This window comes from Hemitrygon akajei, chromosome 7 (assembly GCF_048418815.1).
Source record: "Hemitrygon akajei chromosome 7, sHemAka1.3, whole genome shotgun sequence".
NCBI lineage: Eukaryota > Metazoa > Chordata > Chondrichthyes > Myliobatiformes > Dasyatidae > Hemitrygon > Hemitrygon akajei.
In genome coordinates, this window is record NC_133130.1 from 56,782,074 (window position 1) to 56,806,518 (window position 24,445).

The window sequence follows — 24,445 nt, forward strand, 5'->3', positions numbered from 1 at the left end:
TATTTCATCTGTTCTCTCCTTCTGGCTTTTTTTTTAGTTGCTTTCAGGTGGTTTTAAAAGCCTCCCAACCCTCCGACTTCCCAATAATTTTTGCTCTATTATATGTCCTCCGTTTTCCTTTTCTGCAGTGTTTGACTTCCCTTGTTAGTCATGTTTGCCTCATCCTCCTTTTAGAATACTTCTTTGGTTTGTATCTATCCTGCGCCTTCCAGAAACTCCAGTCATTGCCGTTCTGCCATCATCCCTACTAGTGTCCCCTTTCCAATCAAATTTTGGCCACTTCCTCTTTCATGCCTCTGTAATTCTGTTTACTCCATAGTAAAACTGACATATCTGATTTTATCTTCTCCCTCTCAAACTGCTGTATGAATTCTATCATATTATGATCACTGTCTCCTGAAGGTTCCTTTACCTTAAGCTCTCTGATCAAATTGGTTCATTATACAACACTCAATCCAGCATTGCTTTTCACCTTGGCTCAACCACAAGCTGCTCTTAAAAGCTAATCTTGCAAGCATTCTCCAAAAATCTCTCAGCACCAAACTGATTTTCCCAATCTACCTGCATATTTAAATCCCCATTCACTATCATAACATTTCTCCTTTTTACATGCCTTTTCTATCTTCCATTGTAATTTGTATCCCACATACTGGCTACTATTTGGAGGCCTGCATATAACTCCTACCAAGGACTTATTACTCTTGCAGTTTCTTAACTCTTCCACAAGGATTCTACATTTTCCTATGCTATGACACCTCTTTCTAATGATCTGATTTCATTTTTTCACCAGAGCTGCTCCATCCCCTCAGCCTACCTGTCTGTCCTTTCAATACAAGATGTATTCTTAGATGTTAAGCTCCCAACTATGATTTTCTCTTAGCTAGAACTCAATGAAGCTCACAACATTGTACCTGCCAATCTCTAATTGCACAAGCTCATCTACCTTATTCTGTATACTGTATGCATTCAAATACAGCACCTTCAGTCCTGTCTTCATCACCCATTTTGATCTTGCACCATGTTATAATTCAACTCATCCCACTTTCTGCAATTATCTGTTCTTCCTCAGTTTCACTACGCACTGCATCTACCAACTGCCCCATCCTCAGGTCTATCATTTCAGCTCCAATCCCCCTGCCAAATTAGTTTAAACCCTCCCCAGGTTTTCTCCAGCAAACCTGCCCATAATGACATTGGTCCCCCTCAGATTTAGGTGTAACTCATCCTTTTTGTACACGTCATACCTTCTCCAGAAGAGATCTCAATGATCTAGAAATCTGAAATCCTGTCGTCTGCACCAGTTCCTCAGCTATGCTTTCATCAGCCAAATCATCCTATTCTTATCCTCACTGGCACATGGCTCAGGCAGCAATCCGGAGATTACTACCCTTGAAATTTTCTACCTAACTCCATATGTTTTCATTTCAGGACCTCATCCCTTTTTCAACCTATTTAATATGTACTACGACTTCCAGCTATTCACCCGCCCCCTTTAGAATGCTGTGGATCCAATCGGGGATATCCCTGACCCTGGCATTTGGAATACAACATACCATCCAGATTTCTTTTTCACAACCACAGATTCTCCTGTCTCTTCTTCTAACTATGGAATCCCCATCATTACTGCACTCCGCATCTCTTCCCTTCACCACTGAGCCACAGAGCCAGATTCTACTTCCGAGAGACTTGCTCACTGCAGCTTCTCTCAGGCAGGCCTTCCACTCACCGCACCCCCCCCCCCCCCCAAACAAAGTGGTATACTTATTATTCACTTATTATTCACGGGAAGGACCACAGGAGTACTTTCACTTGCTGCCTATTTTCTTTCCTTCTCCTGACAGTCACCCAGGTACCTGCCTCCTGCAACCTAAGAAGTGACTGGCTCTCTGCAGCTCTTATCTATCACCTCCTCATTCTCCTGTATGAGTTGAAGGTCATCCAGCTGCAGCTCCAGTTCCTTAACACAGTCTCCGAGGAGCTGCAGCTTAATGCACTACATGCACATGAAGTTAATTGGGAGACTGGAGGTCCCAGAGTTCCCACATCTCTCACAAAGAATATTATACTAATTCTGCATCAGTTTTCAATGCACCAGTTATGTACCAATTGACAAAGAAAGAGGAAAAAAGCTTTCTGGAAACTCACTTAGAACCTCCACCTGTACTTGCTAAAGACTGTTCTCGCCCAATCCTGTTGAGCCAAAACCAGACCCCTTTAACACTGGCCCAATACAACAATGGCCACACTGTTTGTACCTCTCTTCTTTTTATTGGCTCAAATAAAACTCACTCCCAATGAAACTTGCAGCTTCCAAATGGCTCCCACCCTGCGAGGTGTCACCCTCTCACTTGCTACTTCAAACAATGACTCAGACCCAACGAGACTTGCAATTTTTAAATGGCCTCCTCCCTCACGCACAACTTCAAACAAATACAAACTTTTTGTCAGAAGGGTCTAAGCTATTTTTACTCTTCAAGGTCCTGATGGAATGATGGACGTCCTTTTTCCATTCCAATTTCAGAGATCAGCATTTGCAGCTCTTTCTGTGCTATGCTCTGCTTTTTATATACTAAACAATGTTTGCACACTAATTATGAACAATTTACTTTGAATTTCAATATTAGTTTTCTTTGTAGTGTTTGATTGCATAAAAGAATAAATTGACAATTTTTTCAGGATATGACAAACAGTAGTTTAGTTGGGAATTTTATAAACATTTCTCTCGTGGCTTCAGAACTAATTATAACTATATTAAGTTGATGGCATACAAAATTTCAAACAGCTTTACCATATATCATGTGAGTTACAAGTCTAGTCCGTTCTGTTTGATGAAGCTTAAAAAGTAATATTATTTACTATTACCCTAAAAATAGCTGTTATCCTAAACTCAAACACGAGGAAATCTGCAGATGCTGAAAATTCAAGCAACACACACAAAATGCTGGCGGAACGCAGCAGGCCAGGCAGCATCTATAGGAAGAAGCACAGTCGATGTTTTGGGCCAAGACCCTTCATCAGGACTAACAAAAAGAAAAGAGAACGAGTTTTCTTTTCTTTCAGTTAGTCCTGTCAAAGGGTCTCGGCCCAAAAGTCCATTGTGCTTCTTCCTATAGATGCTGCCTGGCCTGCTGCTTTCCACCAGCATTTTGTGTGTGTTTCTTGTTATCCTAAACTGCTATTTCGACTGAAGTTGCACAAATTGTGATATTCGTCAAAATGCTACATTTTGTAATTTGACAAATGTACAGTGGCAACTTAAGGTAAAGTTTACTTGCCTCATTACCTAATGGTTCCAGAGCTGCATTGACTTGGTCATTGGGGAAATAAAACCAAGTAATAGTATATGAAAACCAGTATAAATTTTTGAACATAGTCTCAAATTTACCTTATTTTTTCATGTATTTTATCTTGACCTCGTTGTTACTGCAAAATATATATTCTATTCATTACACAATCTGAATAACATCTTTCCAATGATCAATACACTTTTCCATCGCATATTCATTTTTAACACAGTCATTAAGACTTCTTTATTCAGCACACATTGTAAATGCAGACACACCATGCCCACAAGTTTTGGAGTCTAGTAACTCAGATTTGGGCATATGGAAACTGAGGTGCAATGGGATAGCCACAGCTTGAAAAAACAGCTTACTTTGTGGTCATGCACTTACTTCAACATATCTGCCACATCATAATGACATTTTACTTCAGTACCACATTTTCTCATTGTGTGTCTATGGAACTTCTCTTTTTTTTGTAATTTTTTTTATTGAAGTTCATCAAACAAACATTTCCATAAGATGTATTTCAGAAATTGTACATATATATCATATAATCATATATATCACAAAATCTCCACAAAGTATTTATCTGGGGTATACACTTAAAGAAAAGAGTGGAAAGCAAAAACAAGCAAAAGGAAAAAACTATGTACAAGTAGGGAGTGATCTTTTTTATAACAACAGATTCATTGATTTGTGAGAATAAAATCAGGCCTATGAGGCATTATGTAGTTAAACCATTTTTCCCAGTATGAATCAAATTATTCCAGCTTATGATTAACAGATGCTGTTATCTTCTCCATTTTGTAAATGTCCATTGTAATTTCCATCCATGTATTTAAAGTTGGGCTCTCCTGTGATAACTATTTCCTAGTAAGGGTCTTTTTACCAGCCACCAACAGTATATTCATTAAATATTTATCTCTTTTCAACCATTCTTGAGGTATATATCCAAAATATATGGTCTTACTCTCCAAGGGTATTTCACATTTAAAGATGTCTTGTAGAGCACTGTGTATCCCCCTCCAATAGGTTTTGATAACAGAGCAATTCCAAAAAATATGATAATGATTTACATTTTGATTTCCACAATTTCTCCAGCAAACAGGGAGGTTACTATCATAGTGGGATTTCTGAGAGGGTGTAATAAAATATCTTATCAAGTTTTTCCATCCAAACTCCCTCCATTTCTGTGAATTGGTACACTGCCATTGATATCTCCTATGGAACTTCTCAATCATCAAGGTCATTATATATCAGGCAGTAGTGAATCAAGGCAACTCGACTTGCTGTAAACACAAAATACTCTGCAGACCTGCTGTGTTCCTTTGAAGACATTTCACCACTCATCCAAGAGGCTTCTTCAGGTGCGTAGTTTTCTGGCATATAAACTCTTCGAGTTATTTAAAGGTCATTAAGAGTCATAGAGGTAATGAGAGGGTCATTAGTCTCATCTTTGCATGAATGGAGGTGTGAACTTTTGTGGAGATGCCGGGGTAGAGATGTTAGGACTACATTATAAGTAACTGTTAGATCCTGCTTTTCAGGGATGAGTTTTCCAGTCTGACAAAGATGGCTTTTTTTTTAACCTCTCTATCAAACCACCTGTCCTCCCTATCCAAAATGTGCACCTTGTTATCATCAAAGGAGTGTCCCTTGTCACTACAACAGTTCACACCTCCAAAAATGGACTAATGACCCTCTCATTACCTCTACAACTCTTAACAACCCTCAGGTGTTTATTATAGCTTTAAACAACACAAAGAGTTTACAAACCAGAAAACTACCCACCGTGGATCAGTACTGAAGAAGCCTCTTGGTGAGTGGTACAAGAACTTCTAGGCAACACAGCAAGTCCTGTTGTCTTGATTCACCACTGCTTGATACTTTCTCATTGTAAATAATTCCAAACTCAAAAAAATCTTCTACCTATTCACTTAAATTACTGAGAGTGACTATAATTACCTTTATAGGATACAGTATTTCATAGTAGGCAATGTTTTAAAGTGATGCAAATAAATCGGCCAATCTAAATTACAATGGTGAGCAGAAATCTTAAGATTCAATTGTAGCCTTATGCTTCCCAAAAGCTATTTGCTGTTTGGTGCATTGTGTACCAAAGAGCCATACTATTATATACTACACATCAAATAGAGTATGTAAACCACTCCTTTCTACTTTTCCTAAAGGCAATGTAAAGATGATGGGCAGAAGAGAGAGAATTGTTTATAACATTGGATTCTCATACACTTAACAAGTACTTAAGTACCAAGTGGATTACACATGGTTAATGAGGTGTGGTAACAGTAAAGTTCTATCTATTTGAAAATCATTTTTTCTCTGCAGCTGGCAGATTTAGATGTTTTATTTATTTGTCTTCAGAAAATATAAAAATGTACATCAGCATTAAGGCGGTGTGTGACAGGAAAATTCAGAGATTATGCAGCCAATGTTTTCATGGTCTTCCTTGACTTGTCCTTGCATCAGTTTTTTGAAAAAGAGCAACAAAAAATATTTAGCTCATTTCAAAAGCATCAAAATTATTGTAACCTGTATATCTAATTCTTATTTGTCAGTGTAGTTTCTTGTCCAAGCCATGTTCTAATTATACATGTGATTCTTTGAATTCTGGTCTCTCCAATATTCTTTTCAATTAACTTATCTTAGCTCAACTCTCAGCATCTTTTAACTCACCAACATTTTTCATGCTCTAATAGTCAGATCACTAATTTGGGGATAGCCATCAGAAGCACACAGAATGAACGCTGATAACGATTTCTAATGTCATTAAGTATTAATATCAGTGAAATGATATGAGTAATTTTCTTGTTTCTTTTCTAATTAAACTGCCAAAATTTAGTAACATTTACAGACCAAACAGAAGAAAATCTGCCTTTCACTTGAATGAGGGTTCATTACAGAATAACAGAAACTAGTTGAGTTATGTCACATTGGTAGCAATGGTTATTGATTCACATTTAGTAAAATCAATTATTCTGTGTCATTTTGATATTACATATACAAACCATCAAACATTCTGAGAAAGTTTCTGAGCTTTTGTAAGTTGGTATCACGTGTCATTTGGCCTTTGACAGAGAGCAAAGCAACATCAAGTTATACAGTTACGAAACAGGCCCTGCAGCCCAACTCATCCATGCTAACCAAGATGCCTATCTAGGCAGGCCCCACTTGCCCAAATTTGGCCAATATCCCCCTAGACATCTATCCATGTACAGTAACTGTTCAAATGCCTTTTACATGTTATTAATGTATCTGCTTCAACAACTGGCAGTTCATTCCTTATATAAGCCGCCCTTTGGGAGAAAATTCTCATTAAATCTCCTTTCTCTCCTTAAACCTTTATTCTTCATTCCTCAACATTAAAAATAAGACTGAGTGTATTCGCCCTTTGTATGCCCCTCACGATTTCATAGATCTCTATGAGATCACTTTTCAGTCTCCTGCACTCCACGGAAAAATATTCTGAACTGCCCAATTTCTCCCTATAACTCAGTCCCTCGAGTCTTGGCACCATCCTTGTTAATATTTTCTGCACTCTTTCCCATTTAATTACCCTATAGTGGGGTAACCAAAACCTGAACAAAATATCCAGTTGCAGCCTCACTAACGTCATGAACAACATCACATCCCAACTTCTGTTCTCAGTGCTTTGACTGATGAAGCCCAGCATGCCAAAAGCCTTCTTCACCTGTGAATCCTCTCTCGGGGATCCCCTCGCTGACAGTCCCCTCTGTCATAAGTTAACTGCAAATGTCCTGCCTTGATTTGACTTTTCAGAATGCAACACCTCATTACCTACTTGAAAAGCAGCAACTCAAAAGTGCTCCTGCAAGTACTCCATGTGTAATTTAAGAGCAGATTCATGCTGATCCTTAAATGTTTAAAATGGTACAATAGAATGGAATGCAAAGTGAGTCAACCATCTTTGGGTTACTGGTCTACCAAAGTCAAGTTCAATTATCACTAATACCCATAATTTGTTCCTGGTGTTTCTTTGAAATTAATTTGATTTCAGTGGAAGATGAAAAGAATTTTTTCTTTTTTTTCTCCGTTTACTAGGACTCTATTATTTTAACCTCTTCTTTAAGATTACATCAATTCAGGGGTGGATTGGGACATTGGTCATGCCACATTGATATAGGTTTGCTTGCTTGTAAACATTTGTTCTCTGCTGATAGGATTCACATATTCATGAATATGTAAACTGTAAAAGTTAACTGGAAGTTCTAATTTTTTCATACATGATGTTACATAATAACAGATGTAAATACTTTCTCTGAGAGAGATAAAACAGATAGAGTTTAATAGTTTGGTAGCAAATTTTACTGCTAAAATGAGGGATTTATTGAAGGAAGACTCCATCATTACCATGAGTGCTGGAAATCTGATGATAGCTCTGAGTCTCAGTCCAGCTGGAAATTGGATTCATGGCCTAATTATCAAAACTTTTTCTGTATCAGAACTCAGAAAAGGTTTTTGAAACAAATGAGGTCTCTTCTTTATAGGAGGCTTGCAACCAACACTCCTAATTATCTTCACAACTTTTGATTCGCATGTATCACATGCAACTTAATTTTTTCTAAAATATCATACCCTGGTGAAACATTTCTGTACAGTGGATATATTTTTCTCCTGTGGTTTTCATCAATAAGTGAAGAGCTGGAAAGTACCTTTCTATCTTCATTAGTCTGTACAAAAATTGCCCAAGCAATTACATGTCACATTATAATTATCAAAAACTGAAGTCTGAAGAACCAATTTTTTTCCTGAATTATAATTCTTAATAGTTATCTTTCTATGCTTCTAAAGCACATTTCTTGCTAATTTTAGTTTTGCTTTTGCATTTTGTGTCACAGTAAAACCTTATAATGAGGAACAATGTTTTCTGTTTAAGCACATCTGTTTGTCAGAGCTCACCTGAGTTTAACATGCAAATCAGCTTGAACTTTCTGAGCCCTGCCCCAGGCTTGAATGGCTCTTTGATTAATGTTAGAATTAGTCTATAAATACATTAGCATTCAAATGGACTTGTTCTTGGAGTTAATCCTTTAATCTCCTTTCCTCTGTTCTATAATAACACTCTAAACACCTGATTGTAAATTACTAAATTATCTACATAGCATTGATACAGTTTAAATAGAAATTTTTGAAAGCAATCAAAATTGAAATCCTTAGCTACTGGCTTCAATTTAGTATTCCTAGTAGTTCCAGGTAATTATGTGTTCAGCATAATTAGTTTGTTTACAAAAAACATGATAATGCCCTCTAGTCACTTTGCATGTTATGGCCAGAACAACAATCTAGGAAAAATTCCCTTTGCTTAAAGAATAGCACAAGGTGTGGAAAGCGCAAATAATACTTGCATTTGTATGCATCTATAAATCAAACTCCATGCTATCTTTGAGATGATGGGATTGACACAGCAGCTGTGTGACAAAGGTCTGCTGTTAAACTCCCTCCAACTTCTACACACTGCACCATATTCCCCTCCAATAATAAAGGCTCATGGTAATACTCCGTAAAAATTGGTTGGTTTTCTGTCATATCTGATGATGACAGTGAGATTTGTGCAGTTTTGTTGTGTGTTTATAGGTAGCTGCTGAAACCCAAGCTCTGAGCAACATAGGCATCCACAATAAAGACATGGAAACTGAGTGGTTCTGTTGGGCAGTCTGTTTCATTCATGTGCCTGACACCAGAATTAGGATGTAGGTAAAAAGTTCTAAGCTCATAAATTAACTGGTGGACTGGGCAAAGACGATTCAAGATGCATTCATTCCCTTCCTGATGAAATTCAATGTCTACAGACTTCTGAGAATCTTTAATCATTAACTGTTCAATGTTAAGAAGGAACATTCTGGATAGCATTGAGAACCTCAAAACTATGCACTGCGGACACTTCATTAGGAGTGGAAGGAATGCAGAGTTCAAGATCTCACTCTCCAACCAACTCCAAGACTGAAAGTGTCAGCAGCTACCATATTTGCTTTATCAGCCCTCTCAACCCAAGTGAATAAACTCTAATTATGATCCACGAGGATTGCCCACAGGAATGAAGAAATTATTTCCTCTGTGTATCCACATTTTTCTACAATTTGTGCTACTGAGGAAACAATGTTTCCTTCTAAAATGTTAAATGGATGCAAATGGTCTTCCAGAAAGTAAACAATATAATTTTATAGTAATCAGTAATACAATTTTAGGGTACTGAATGATGAAAATGATGTACAGCATGAATTGTAATGGAAAAGTACACAGTACCTAATCATGTTTAGGAGGATTCATACATTTTGCTGTTTAATAATATCACATTTTCTAAAGGTATACCATCAGAACTGATTACATTAATTTCTCTAAATGAACCTCAAACTTAAATACTAAGTTCATATATATAGTCCACATTAAGTATTTAAATTACTTAATTACTTCTGAATCATTTCCAATTAAAGTTGATTATTACTTCAAATTAATATTCTAATTACAGTAATAACAGAATACTGTATTTTATCCAAATGGAAAATGTTTTTTTAAGTTAATCTAATAAATATGAAATTATACTTTAATGGAATGATTGCTATTAAGAACAATTTATTAATGTGGATTAAGATGTAGTTAATGGATAGAAAACAGAAAATAGGAATAAATGGGTCATTCTTGGCTGTGAGGTTATAAGCAGCAGGGTGCAGTTGTTCACATTCAATACTCAAGTGTCATCAGTTAATTGGGGCAGCCACTAAATTGGACAACTCTTAAAGAACAAAAACTATTCAAGAATATAGCTGGGAATTCCTTCATTTATTTGGGACTATGATACTTAACTTGGGCAGGAGACTGTTGCTGAACAGTTTCTAATTCATATCAGGTTCATACACTAAGACATGCTAGAGTGTACAGTTTTAAAATAGTTTCAGATGCATGCACTTGTGTTCAAAAACCAGTGATTCTTGTCACTAATAGTTTGCAAGTAATAAGCAGTAAGATAATTCCAAACTGTTTTGCTCATTGTGGTTTCAAGCATTTAGGCTTGAAGATGCTAGAAACAGCAGGAGTAAAAATGAAATTATTTCACTGCGAACGATAAAGAATTTGAAGGTATCAACAATCACCTTGAAAGTTACAATGAAGTTGAAGTTTTGGAGGATACACTTGCCAAAAGCATTGTACGAAGGCATTATCTACATTAGATGTCTGCATTGATTTTGTTCTTTACAGTCAATCAAAAGAGCACAACAGTGTACACTGGATTAATTCCTCCATTATTAACTATTATGAACTAATACACAGTTTTATCATACATAGTAGTATTGATCATGTTGTAATTTGTTCAGTATTTCATTTAAATACATAATTTGTTACTCAGTTAAATGGTAGTTTTTCTTATTTACATTTTTTAAACCATTTCCATGAATTTTTTGCTGATTGGGGCAGATCATTAATTGCGCCAAAATGTATTGTTCCCAATATGTCCCAATTAACTAGAATCCACTGAATCCTTTTTTTTCTAAGCAGACAAAGCTAGTGGTGGAAAAGATGCAGAGAGTCTTGAGGGAAACATAGAAATAGGCATGGACTTGGGCCATGGACTGCAATGTGAAAACCATGGGTTATTCACTTTGTAGAAAAGACAGCAAGGCAGAGTCAAACAATATGCTGTAGAAACACAGCAAGTCAGGAAGCATCTGTGGGGAAAGGAATTTTTTATATTTCAAGTCAAAATCTTGCATCAAGACTGAGGGAGAGAATATGTTTTAACCAGTGACAGAATGAAAAGCATAGATGATTAAAAAAGAAGAAATGGAATATCCTTGAACGTAAATTGTTAAGTTAACATGCACATTTAGTAAGCAATAAACAGGCAAGTAACCTGTTGGCCTTTGTTGCAAGATGATTTGAATCTGAGAGTACAGATTGCTTGCTCCAATATTTAAAGTTTCAAAGCTGAACTTATTGTCATATGCACAAGTACATGTGTGCACAGGTGCAATGAAAAACTCACTTGCAACAACTTCACAGGCTCACATGAATTAAAGATAAATTATACCTCAATTTTCAGAAGAAAAAACACAATTGGAACAGAAAAGAAGTACATTTTAGTGCAATGTGATCAGAATGGTCTTGGTATTGCTCAGTTGTCGTGGTGATTAGAATTTTGCCAGTTCATTCAAGAACTGAATCTTTGAAGGAAAGTTGCTGTTCTACTTCTGGTGGCCAATCATTTTCGTTCCAATTCCCATTCTGACATGTTGGTCCATGGCCTCCTTTTGTGCCAAGATGAGGCCAACCTCAGTGGAAAAGCAACAGCTTATATTCAGTCTGGGTAGCCTCCAACCTGATGACATGAGTATTGATTTCTTCCTCTGGTAAAAAAAATCCCTTCCTCTCCTCTCTGCTTCCATTCCCCACTTTGGCCTTTTACCTCTTCTCACTTGGCTATCACCTCCTTCACTTCCTCCTTCCCTTTCTCAGACAGTCCACTCTACTCCCCTGTCAGATTCCTTACTCTCCACCTTTCCTCTTCCCACCCACCTGGTTTCACCTGTACCTTCTAGCTATCCACCTTCCCCTCCTCCCACCTTTTCATTCTGGTTTCTTCCCCTTTCCTTTTCAGTCCTGAAGAAAATTTCATAGGTGCTGCTAGACCTGCTGAGTTCCTCCAACATTTTGTGTATGTAGCTGTTCTTAAACCTGGTGGTATGGAAATTCCGGCTTTTGTATCTCCTGGTAACAGTAGCTGCAAAATGATGACAAGACAAACAAAATGCTGGAGGAACACAGCAGGACAGGCAGTATCTTTGGAAATTAATAGACAGTGGATATTTCGGGTTGAGACCTTTCCTTCAGGCATGGCGTGGATTGTGGGGATCTTTGATGATGAGCTATAGTGAGATTCCAACAGATATCTGTGGATAGGTCTGGTGTGCCTGTCAAAGGATGTTTATGCTTTGAGTAGAGCGGTGCAGTTATAATTGACCAGATTTTTTTCTGGGATGTCTAATTTGTGGTATAAAGAGAGATGAAGCAGGTTAGGTCTATAATGTCTTGAGTGATCTCTTGAAAAATAGAAAGTTATTAAAGGTCTTGACATGGTAGGTGTGGAGATGTATATTGAACCAGGGGTCACAGTTTCAAATAAGAATCACCAGTCAGGATGGAGATGAGAAGCTGGATTCTTGGAATTCACTATTTAGCAAAGCTGCATAACAGGACATGGCTATGATAGGAAGCTATTTTGTGAAATACGAAATGAAAAAAGGATACATTAATGCAGGAAAAGATAAAAAATCTACCATGATCTTGTTGAATATAGAGCAAGCACAAGGCACAATGGCCTACTTATCCTTCTCTTTCTTACATTCTCGCGAGCACTAAATTAATTTCACTGCACCTAACTTTCAATAGCTTCACAAACCTGCTCTGTCTCATCCATCTACGTATGAGGCAGAGCAGTCCATTCAAAAACAATTTGTCACCTTATCTTGGTGCAGGCTCATGAGTAATGGGGTCATTTTGAATGTCACAGCCTCATAAAGATGATAAGACAATAGACAGTAGGTGCAGGAGTAGGCCATTCGGCCCTTCTAGCCAGCACCGCCATTCACTGTGATCCTGGCTGATCATACACAATCAGTACCCCGTTCCTGCCCTCTCCCTATATCCCTTGACCCTGCTATCTATAAGACAGGGGTGTCAAACTCATTTTAGGTCACGGGCCAGATTGAGCAAAATGCAGCTTCATGCGGGCCGGATCAGTCGGACGCTTACGAATGCAGCTTTCGTTGCCTCCGTTTTTTCAACCTGCTCTCATGTGTCTCAGTCTCTGCTATAACTACGAAGTGTTTCACTTTACAAATTCCGTTTCTTATGAAGAAGACTGCTGAGCAAGACTGCCGAAAAAACACTAAAAACCCTGAAAACCTGGTACCTGAATAAACTCAGCATTAGCCATATCATACACCATAGGTGCTTTGATTACTGGGTCCAGCTTTAATAGTAATTAGATATTATCTCGCGAGCCAAAGATAATTCCACCGTGGGCCGGATTTGGCCCGCGGGCCTTGAGTTTGACATATATGCTATAAGAGCTCTATCTAACTCTCTCTTGAATGCATCCAGAGACTTGGCCTCCACTGCCTTCTGGGGCAGAGCATTCCACATATCCACCACTCCCTGGGTGAAAAAGTTAAGCACTTAAGCTGTTCCAATTAACAGGCAAACTCTGCATTATAGGACAACAAGGATTCCTCAGATTGGATCAGAGCAAAAATGGAAGGACTGGGTGCAGCAAAGAATCATCAGTCATTTTTTATAGATTGAGGCTTTGTTCCTAAAAGGTAAGGTCTTGTTTCAGAATAATGACTACATATATCCTTTCATCGTTAGCTATGGAAGTGTTAATTCTACTGCTATCAATTTCACTGAGATAAGATTTTAGACATTCCAGTTCCTAAGCATGCTCATTAATTTTCCTTTTCTTTAATATTGGAGACCGTGCTCTATTTTCAATGGCTACTTTGCATGTTATAATTATATACAATATATTGAGGGCTAAGAAATAGGGGAATCAGGGGCTGTGGGAAAGGCGTACAAAGACACAGTTAATTAAAAAAAAGGCTTGTTAATAGGGTCATTAAAATATGATGCAGTTGACCTCCAAATTGGACAGACCTTAAAACAGTGACATTGTGTTAATTTTACACAACCATTGGTCAACCATATATAGCATGACAGAAGTGAAATGGGGGCATTTACATATAGAACAGATGCAAGAAATATTTCTTTGGTTGTTGTCATCTTGTATATTTTGAGAAGGATCATATAGGGTGGAAGTGCTCATTGAACTAGCAAAAATATTTATGATTATATTGGGATTTGTTTGGTAAATGTGGAGAAAATATTTCTCATTGTTGGATGAAAAGAAAACAGAGGTGGTGCATGTAAGAAAACGTTAGGGAACTTGCAGGAAACTGCACAGGATCACATAAAGAACACATACAAAATTTTGAAGGAACTCAGCAGGTCAGCCAGCATCCAAGGCAGGAAATCAGCAGTCCTAGAGTCATAGAATAACACAACACAGAAACAGGCCCTTCTGCCCATCTAGTCTGTACCAAATGTTAATTTGACTAGCCACATCGACCTGCTCCCAGACCATAACCCTCCATAGACCTCTCATCCAGGTAACTATCCAAATTTCTCTTAAATATTGAAATTGATTCACTTCCGCTGGCAGTAAGTTCCATACTCACATCATCATCTGAATGAAGAGGTTCCTCTTCAGGTTACCTTAAACATTTCACCTTTCACCTTTAACCCATGCCATCTTGATCTAGTATCAACCAATCTCAGTAGAAAAAGCCTGCTTGAATTTATCCTACCTAAACCCCTTTTAATTTTGTATACCTCTATCAAATAGCCTCTCTCTCCTACACTCTAGGTAAGAAAGTCCTCACCTATTCAACCTTTCCTTATAATTCAGGTCCTCAAGGCCCGGCAATAACCTTGCAAAATTTCTTTACATGCTTTCAACTTATTGATATCTTCCCTGTAGGCAGGTGACCAGAACTAGACAACATATTCCAAATTAGGCCCCACCAACAACTGAAATAACTTCAACATAACAGCCCAACTCCTGTACTCAGAACTTAGATTTATGAAGACCCATATCCAAAAGCTTTCTTTATGACCCTATCTACCTGTGAAGGCACTTCCAAAGAATTATGTATCTGTATTCTCAGATCTCTCTGTTCTACCATACTCCTCAGTACCTTACAGGTATGGTGTAAGTACTATATTGGTTTGTCCTCTCAAAGTGCAACACATCACACCTGCTTGCATTAAATTCCATCTGCCGTTATTCAATCTATTTTTCCAGTTGGTCAAGATCCTGATGTAAACTTTGATAGACTTCCTTGATGTCCACTATGCCCCAATCTTAGTATCATCTTCAAATTTGCTGATCTAGTTTACCACATTATCATCCAGATCATTGATATAGATGAAAAACAACCGATACAGCACTGATCCCTGTGGCACACCACCAGTCCCAGGCCTGCAGTCAGTGAGGCAGCCATTTGGTACCACTTTCTGGCTTCTTCCATGAAGCCAACGACTAGTCCAATTTACTACCTCATCCTGAATGTCTAAGTGACTGAACTTTCCTGAATAACTTCCCAGGTGGGGCCTTGACAAAGTCCTTGTTAAAGTTCAAAGTGTAAGGTTCAAAATAAATTTATTATCAAAGTATATGTACGTCACCATATACCAACCCTGAGAGTCACTTTCTTGCGGGCAATCACAATACATATAAGAATCACACCAGCATCAATGAAAGACTGCACCCAGCAGTATGGACAACAACCAAAGTGCAAAAAGAAAAACAAAATGTGCAAATACAAAGAGAAAGAAAAAAAAGAAATAATAATATCAATAACATGAGATGAAGAGTCCATAAAAGTACGACCAAAGGTTGTAGAACTGTTTAGTGATGGAGCAAGTGAAGGTGAGTGAAGTTATCCCCTCTAGTTGAGGGGTAATAAGCTGGATGTGTGGGTTCTGAGGCTCCTGTACCTTCTTCCTGATGGCAGCAACAAGAAGAAAGCATAGCCTGGGTGGTGGGGTCCCTGATGATGGACGTTGCTTTCCTATGATAGCGCTCTGTGTAGATGGGCTCAATGGTGTGCAGGGCTTTACCTGGGATGGACTGGGCTGCATCCACTACTTTTTGTGGGCTTTTCTGTACAAGGGCATTCGTTAGTCCATACCAGGTTGTTATGCAACCAATCAATATACTTTCCACCGCACATCTATAGAAGTTTGTCAAAGTTTTAAATGACATTGCACATTTTCACAAATTCCTAAGAAAGTAGAGGCACTGCCCACGTTTTCTTTGTAATGGCACTTATGTGCTGGAACCAGGACAGATCAGCTGAAATGATAACACTGAGGAATTTAAAGTTGGTGACCCTCTGCCCCTCTGATCCCTCAATGAGGGCTGGCTCATGAATCTCTGGTTTCCACCTCCTGAAGTCAATAACAATTTCCTTGGTCTTGCTGACTGTGGTGAACTACATATATCTGGCTGGACATGCCCCCCCCCACACCCCCCCGCTGACTGCTCCTGTGGCTCCTCCCACAGACCCCTGTATAAAGGCGATTGGAGGCACTGCTCCTCCCTCAGTCTCCAGGATGTTGTGTGATGGTCTCTTGCTGATGACTGCTCTCTTCCAGCTAATAAAAGCCTATCTCTCGCCTCACGTCTCCGAGAGTTATTGATGGTGCATCACTGACATTGTGTGGAAGTTTGTTGTTGTGGCACTACTCAACCAGATTTGCAAACTCCCTCCTCTATGATGAGAGGAGATTTGCAAACTCCCACCTTTGTCTTGTCCAATGACAATGGTATTGTCGGCAAACTTAAGTATGGTATTGGATCTGTGCTTAGTCTCACAGTCACAAGTATATAGTGTGTAGAGCAGGGGACTAAATGCACAACATTGTGGTGTAAATGGGCTGAGGGAGACTGAAGAGGAGATGTTGTTGCCAATTCAAATTGACCAGGGTCTGTAGGAGGTCCTGAGGCTTAGAAGCTTATTGATTAGTTTTGAGGGTATGATAATATTGAATACCGAGCAAGTCAATGTGAACAATATCCACTGACTTGCCTTCACCAGCTTCCTCAAAAAACTCTATAAGATTGGTTGCACACAGCCAACCACACAAAAGCCATGTTGTCTATCCTTAAACAGTCCCTGTCTATCAAGGTATATACATATCCTGTCCTTAGACAGTTTGGGCTGAGAACCTTTATCAGCCCAAAATATTGTCCGCTTATTTCCCTCTGTTGATGCTGCCTGACCTGGTGAGTTCCTTCAACATTTTTTGTGTGTTGCTCAACACTTCCTGTATCTGAAAAAATCCTTGATTCCCTGCGTGGCCAAAATTCTGTGGCAGTCATAAAATATAGTGATTCAGCACCCAAAGAAATAAATTAATCATATAATTTCTTCTGTCTCCATGGGGCCACTTAAGATGATATGATGAATTTCTTTCTTCCGATGCTGAGTCACATTATTTTTCATGGCTGACACAGAATCTTGGACAAGCAGGCACTCAAGGATTATGGGAATTGAGCAGGAAAGTGGTAATGAAGCCAAAGATGGCAGGGCAGTGCTGGTGGTGCAAGAATAAAGTCACTTAGTACTGTCTCGGGCTTCTGCCACTTTATGTGCTTGACCTACAGAATGGTTGGATTTTGGAATATGGTTCGAGATTGAATAAACAGAGAGAATGGCAAACGTATTCAAAGCAAAGCTAGATCAGCATAAGAGAGAAAGGAAGAGACACAGTAACAGAGTGTACTTGTGTGAACATGGAACTATCAGTACAAATGGTAGCAAATATTTTAACCACTGCCATGCCCGATGACTGTCAGGAACAGAGAGTGAGATGTCTAGGATATTTGCAAGGTAAATGATTTGTAACGTCACGGTTTCAATACAGAGAAACATAGAAAACCTACAGCACAATACAGGCCCTTTGGCCCACAAAGCTGTGCTGAACACGTCCTTACTTTAGAAATTACCTAGGATTACCCATTGCCCTCTATTTTTCTAAGCTCCATGTACTTATCCAGAAGTCTCTTAAAAGACCCTATTGTATCCACCTCCACCACCGTCACCAGCAGCCCATTCCACATACTCACCACTGTCTGCGTAAAAAACTTACCCTTGACACCTCTGTACCTACTTTCAAGCACCTTAAAACTGTGCTCTCTCATGTTAGCCATTTCAGCCCTGGGAAAAAGCCTCTGACTATCCACACGATCAATGCCTCTCATCATCTTATATACCTCTCTCAGGTAACCTCTCATCCTCCACCGCTCCAAGGAAAAAATGCCAAGTTCACTCAAGCTATTCTCATAAGGCATACTCCCCAATCCAGGAAACATCATTGTAAATTTCCTCTGTACCCTTTCCATGGTTTCCACATCCTTCCTGTAGTGAGGCGGGCAAAACAGAGCACAGTACTCCAAGTGAGGTCTGACCAGGGTCCTATATAGCTGCAAAGTTACCACTCGGGTCCTAAACTCAATCACACGGCTGATAAAGGCCAATGCACCATATGCCTTCTGAAGCACAGATTCAACCTGCATAGCAGCTTTGAGTGTCCTATGGACTCAGACCCCAAGATCCCTCTGATCTTCCACACTGCCAAGAGTCTTACCATTAATACTATATTCTGCCATCGTATTTGACCTACCAAAATAAACCACCTCACACTTATTTGGGTCGAACTCCATCTGCCACTTCTCAGCCCAGTTTTGCATCCTATTGATGTCCCACTGTAACCTCTGACAGCCCTACACACTGTCCACAACATCCCCAATCTTTGCGTCATCAGCAAATTTACCCATCCCTCGACTTCCTCATCCAGGTCATTTATAATAATCACAAAGAGAAGGAGTCCCAGAACAGATCCCTGAGGCACACCACTGGTCACCAACCTCCATGCAGAATATGACCCGTCTACAACCACACTTTAGCTTCTGTGGGCAAGCCAATTCTGAATCCACAAAAGAATATCCCCATGGATCTCATGCCTCCTTACTTTCTCAACAAGCCTTGCATGAGGTACCTTATCAAATGTCTTGCTGAAATCATTGTTTGATATAGTAAATAACAGGATTCTGAAGTGCTCAATAAAAATCCACTTTAATTCCGTATTTCTTTCATACTCCTATTTAGTGTTAAGCAATCTCAGAGATTCACAACTTCTCTGTTGCATTTTTAGTTGTGGTTCAGTAGGTTGATGTATGGCACTCTATCTTCAAACACTTTTCAGAGCCTACTGGATGTTATAAGGACCATCAGAGTAACTGTTCAAAGTAGTTCTCAGTTTGCAAATAACTGCTAACCTTATCAGAAAAATTTCAGAAATTTGCAAAGATTTGACTTCCCCAATATCTAAACTATGTTTTATACTGTATAGCATAACAAGCAGAATGGTAACGTAGAACATTGAACACCACAGCGCAGTACAGACCCTTCAGCCCACAATGTTCGACCAGGCTTTTAACCAACTTCCTGATCAATCTAACCACAACATCCTAGACAGTACATAACCCTCCATTTTTTATTTCATCCACAAACCTATTTCGTAAAGCAAGATGGTACCAGTAATCAAGGAGATGTTTTGCATCCAACTCATGTAACCACTAGATGTTCTATTAGATAGACTTCATCTTCTGAACTGCAATCACTGCAATCTACAACCTGTGATTTCCTTTTTAAGGGTGCACTTTTGAACTGATTAAATGATGTGGCCCTTTTGCGATTACCTGGGGAATTCAGAGAACTAAACTCTTGAGAGTACAGGAATGGCTAAAGTGGCCATCGCTGGGGGTGGACACTGTGTTGAAGCCTGATAGCAGAAGACACCCCTGTGGTTGGCTCCATTACTCCACGCTGATTAAAGCATCGAGTAAGATTAAATTAGCTGAGAACAAGGTCAGAAAATAAACAGGTGTTCAAAGATGTCTGCCTGGATTTGACTGGGGTCTCCCTCTCTTTTTGCTACTACCATTGGGCTGGAGGTGCAGGAGTCTTGGGTCCCACACCACCAGCTTCAGGAACAGTTGTTACCCTGCAGTCATCGTGCTCCTGGGTGGGCTTCACTCACCTCAGCGCTGAATGGGCTCCGCAGCTGTGGACTCACTTTTGCAGACTCTGCAGTTCATGTTCTAATGTGTGTCTGTTTACATTTTTTTTTACCATTTACACAATTTGTTCTCTTTTACAAATTGGATATGTCCCTAATGCATCAACTCTACCACTATCTCAGTTCTTATTACATGTGTAAAAATCCATGTCTGATATCTCTTTTAAACTTTCCCCTCTAGTTTTATACCAACTGCTCCATCATCTGACTAACATGCTAGTTCCCATCCCCCTACTAGTGAAGTTTACACCCCCCCCCCCCCCCCCCAATGCTCATAAACACTGAAATTCCTCTTGAGAACAGGAGTACCTGTCCCTTTTGTTCAGGTCGTACCTTCCCCGGAGGAGATCCTAATGTTACATAAATCTGAAACCCCGCTCTCTGCACCATTTCCTCAGCCAGGCATTGAAACCTGACTACAGTTTTTTTCCCCCGTTAAGTCGGCCTCCCAACAGTGCCCAGTTCAGTATAATTGTTATGGGGGGGAATAGCCATAGGGTTACTTTGCACTTACTGTCTATTCCCTGACAGTCTCCTGACACTCACCCAGCTATTTACCTCCTGCAAATAGGTGTGACTGCCTCTTTGTAACACCTGCCTATCAACCACTCTTATGAGTGATCCACAGACATCCAGCTCCAGCTCTCCAACACAGTCACCAAAGAGCTGCAGCTGATGTACTTCTTGCAAGTCCATGATAATTTTGTGTCATTTTGACCCCTGGTGTGTTAAAACAAATTAAGTAAACGTATGAACTATTCAGAATGATCCAAAAGTGACCAAAATTATTTATAGGGGCAGCATGGTAGCGTAGTGGTTAAAACAACACTTTACGGTACCAGTGACCTGGGTTCTATTCCCACTATAGCCTGTAAGGAGTTTGTATGTTCTGCACAGGCTTTCTCTGGGTGCTCTGGTTTCCTCTGACAGTTCAAAGACATACCAGTTGGTAGGTTATTTGGTCATTGTAAATTGATTAGACAAGGATTAAATCAGGGGATTATTGGGCAGTGCAGCTCGAAGGGCTGGAAGGGACTATTCCACACTATATCTCAACCAATCAATCAATTAATAAATAGATATGGAATATTTTGGGGCAGCACAGTAGTGTCATGAATAGCACAAGGCTTTACAGTATAGGCGATCCGGGTTCAATTCCTTTTGCTGCCTGTAAAGAGTTCATACGTTCTCCCCATGATGGTGTAGGTTTCCTCCGGGTGCTCCGGTTTCCTCCCACAGTCCAAAGACATCCCAGTTGGGAGGTTTTAATGACTAGGCTAGGATTAAATCAGATGATTTCCGGGTGGCATGGCTCGAAGGGCTGGGAGGGCCTGTTTTACGCTGTATCTCTAAATAAACTTGCAGGTTTAAACATGCTCAGTAGCTTGATCTCACTTCTGACCTTCCAGTCTAAGATGACACTCGTAGCAAACACAACTGTAAATTCCTGTATTAATCACATTTTCTTCTTGGCTATGATCACTGCAATCAATAACCTGTGACTATTATTTCGGAGTTGTGCTTTTGACCCACCCGTATGACCTGCCATTTTTTGCAGCGTGAACTGAAATCTCACAGCTGCAGGACGGTTGCAACGTGACATGTAAGGGCTGAATTGAAGTTTTGGCGCTCCTGCCTGAGAGCAGGGAATAAGCCAGTGTTATCCATTGTTGGAGCAGACTTGGGAGATGATTCGATGTGGCAGATTCGAGTTGAGGTAGTGGGGCGGCCTGAGAGTGAGGAAGGACCCGTGGTTTGATCAACTGACCTACCGGACCAAACTGGAAAGGTCACTTATGTGCCAGATCAAGGCGGCAGGGCCCAAGCGCGTATCAAAGCAGCAGGACCTGGGTCAGAGAGCAAAGAATGACCTGAGGTTTGGGCGATTTAAGCCAGACTGAAAAAGTCAGGGTGTGAGGGTCTATTGTGAAGGATGGGTCAGTTCAGCTCACTGCTTCACGAGGTTCATATGGCTCAGCGCTGAACTGAGGCTGTATCCTCCAACTAACGAGCTCCTGAATCCGCTGCAGTGACAACTGGTTCTATGGCTGCGGACCCACTTTTGTAAACATCAGTTCTGTATGTTACTTGTTTACTTTTATTGTTTGCACAATTTGTTTATTTTTCTGCACATTGGGTATTTGCTGATCCTCCTTTTTTCTTAGTGGGTTCAATTGGGTTTCTTTGTTTTGTAGCTGCCTGTAGGAAGAGGAATCTCAGGGTTGTATATGATAATAAATGTACTTTGAATTTTGAACTTTGATTTTTAATGTTATTAATTCATTTCTCCTGAGAAACTTATCATTCATTCTCAGCCTAACATACATAGAGAACAGATTTCCATCAGGAATATTTCCAAAGGTCACTGACTCTAAAAATGGGTTATTATCATGAGAATTAAACAAAGCTAATGCAAGGCACTATGCTAACCACTACACTGTCATGACGCCCCAGATTCTTGTGACAGAATTATTCACTACTATAAAATGAAGAGTATTAAACAATGTTTTCAGATGATTTTAATGAAAATAGAACTACTAAAGGAAGATGAAAGGACACGGACATGGTGTAAGAAGGAGGGATTAGTGTTTGGGCATTTTTGTTTTGCTTTTCAGCTGGTTAGGAACAACATTGTGGGCCAAATTTAATGTGTTAAATTTAAAATAGTAAGGTACTTTTCTTTTTGAATTACATTCAATAAAAGATGCACTGGTTCATTCCAGTCAACGATACATTGAAAGCATGAAATATTAAAATATTAAACCTTTTTTTTGACTGTTGGTGTAAAATTACACTCTGAATTTAGCTCTACACAGAAAGTGCAGAACTGCAATATTTCAATAGTTTTTTTGAATTTAACGAGGTTGAATGTTCTACATGTTATATTAATATATGCAAAAATAATCAGTAAGGAGAATTAATGAACTATTTGACTGAAATAAATTGAATATGAATTATATAATGTTAGGTGATGAAAGTGCTGGTTAATTGCTGATAAAAATCAATACAAATTTCAGGGAAAACTTCTGAAGATAAGCTCTGCTTAGGATTCATGACATCATCAGAACTACACATGGAATTCTGCTTCAGTATGAGCAGAAATCTGCAAAGGAATACAAAACTTTAATCTTCATTTGGGTAGGTTTATTTCACTTTTCTTTGCTCAGTCACACCTAATATCACTTCAATATTCCCAAAATCAACATTCTAGATAACAATGCTATTCGGAATCCTCAATCACTTTCCAGCCAGCCTAGACTGTGCCACTGGACTGTGAGCTACGAGTTCTTCAGGCACCTCACAGCAGCAGATTGCAAATCTGATAACCAATAGCCCAAATCCAATTTCTGATGCTCAAGAGGTAACATGGATTCCAAAAATGGATCACATCCTCTCCTCCAGCCCCCTCCCGATCAGGAATCTGTTATCCCTGTCCTTACAGATTTGACAGAAGAAAGGCTTCTGTGCTGTTTCTCACCTACAAAGCATTATTTTGTACACAGTACACAGGATCAATGCTCAGAGCCATGGACCAAAGTTGTTATGTTGGCAACTTGCACTGCCCCCACCACTTACAATGCTAGTTTAGGGACTTACCAACATTGATCTTTAAAATGCTATAGAATAGGAACTAATCTAAACTAGCATAAGATAGATTACTTTTGCAGATAGCCAGTCTGTTTTACACCATGCTCATTTTTTTCATTTCCTCACAGTAAATGAACGACTGACTATGCAGCCAGCATTGTCTATCTTCACTCCCTACATAGTTTCACTACTATATCAATGCTCTACTATTAACATAATTAATTAACTTTATTTCTCCAAATACATACCATACTTCTTGTAATGAAATACATTTATTACCTACTGATCTATTCTATAAATCTTAGACATGTTCCCCTACAACCTTCTGTATTCCTCTTCTGAATTTCCAAATTCCTTAGTTAGGAGCAGAAACAATGATATTATTCCTTGTGCCTGTGTTCAGATCATTTCTATAAATGGAAAACAAAATCGACCTCAACAGATCCCTGGAGCACACCACTTAGGATGTGGCACCAATCTGAAAAGGATTATTTTACCATTACTCTGTTTTTTTTTGTTCTCTAACCAACCTTTTTTTACAGGGCTTGAATTACTTTAATACTATGTTCCTTGCTTCCAGCAATATCTTTAAATTCTCTTTTGATGCCTGCACTGTCTCATCAGAATTTGGAACATCAAATTCTAAGATTTCCATAACCTCTTTTTACTCTATCCCTTTCCGTCTTTGTTCTTTTATCTCTCCTCATGATCTAACTACCCTCACATCACTGCATCTCTTTTTTCTCCCCCACACTGTCCATTTGCCCACCATCTACACATCTCCCACTAGATTCCCAGCCCCACCTCCTTACCTTTAATCTATTTTCCACCTTCCT

General features: G+C 39.2%; 1 protein-coding gene across 24 annotated transcripts in view; it reads right to left on the reverse strand.

Moving 5' to 3' along the window:
• The window catches only part of LOC140730474 (neurexin-1), a 1,634,325-nt gene that overhangs the window by 255,987 nt on the left and 1,353,893 nt on the right, over positions 1 to 24,445 (reverse strand). The gene's annotated exons all lie outside the window — the stretch shown is intronic.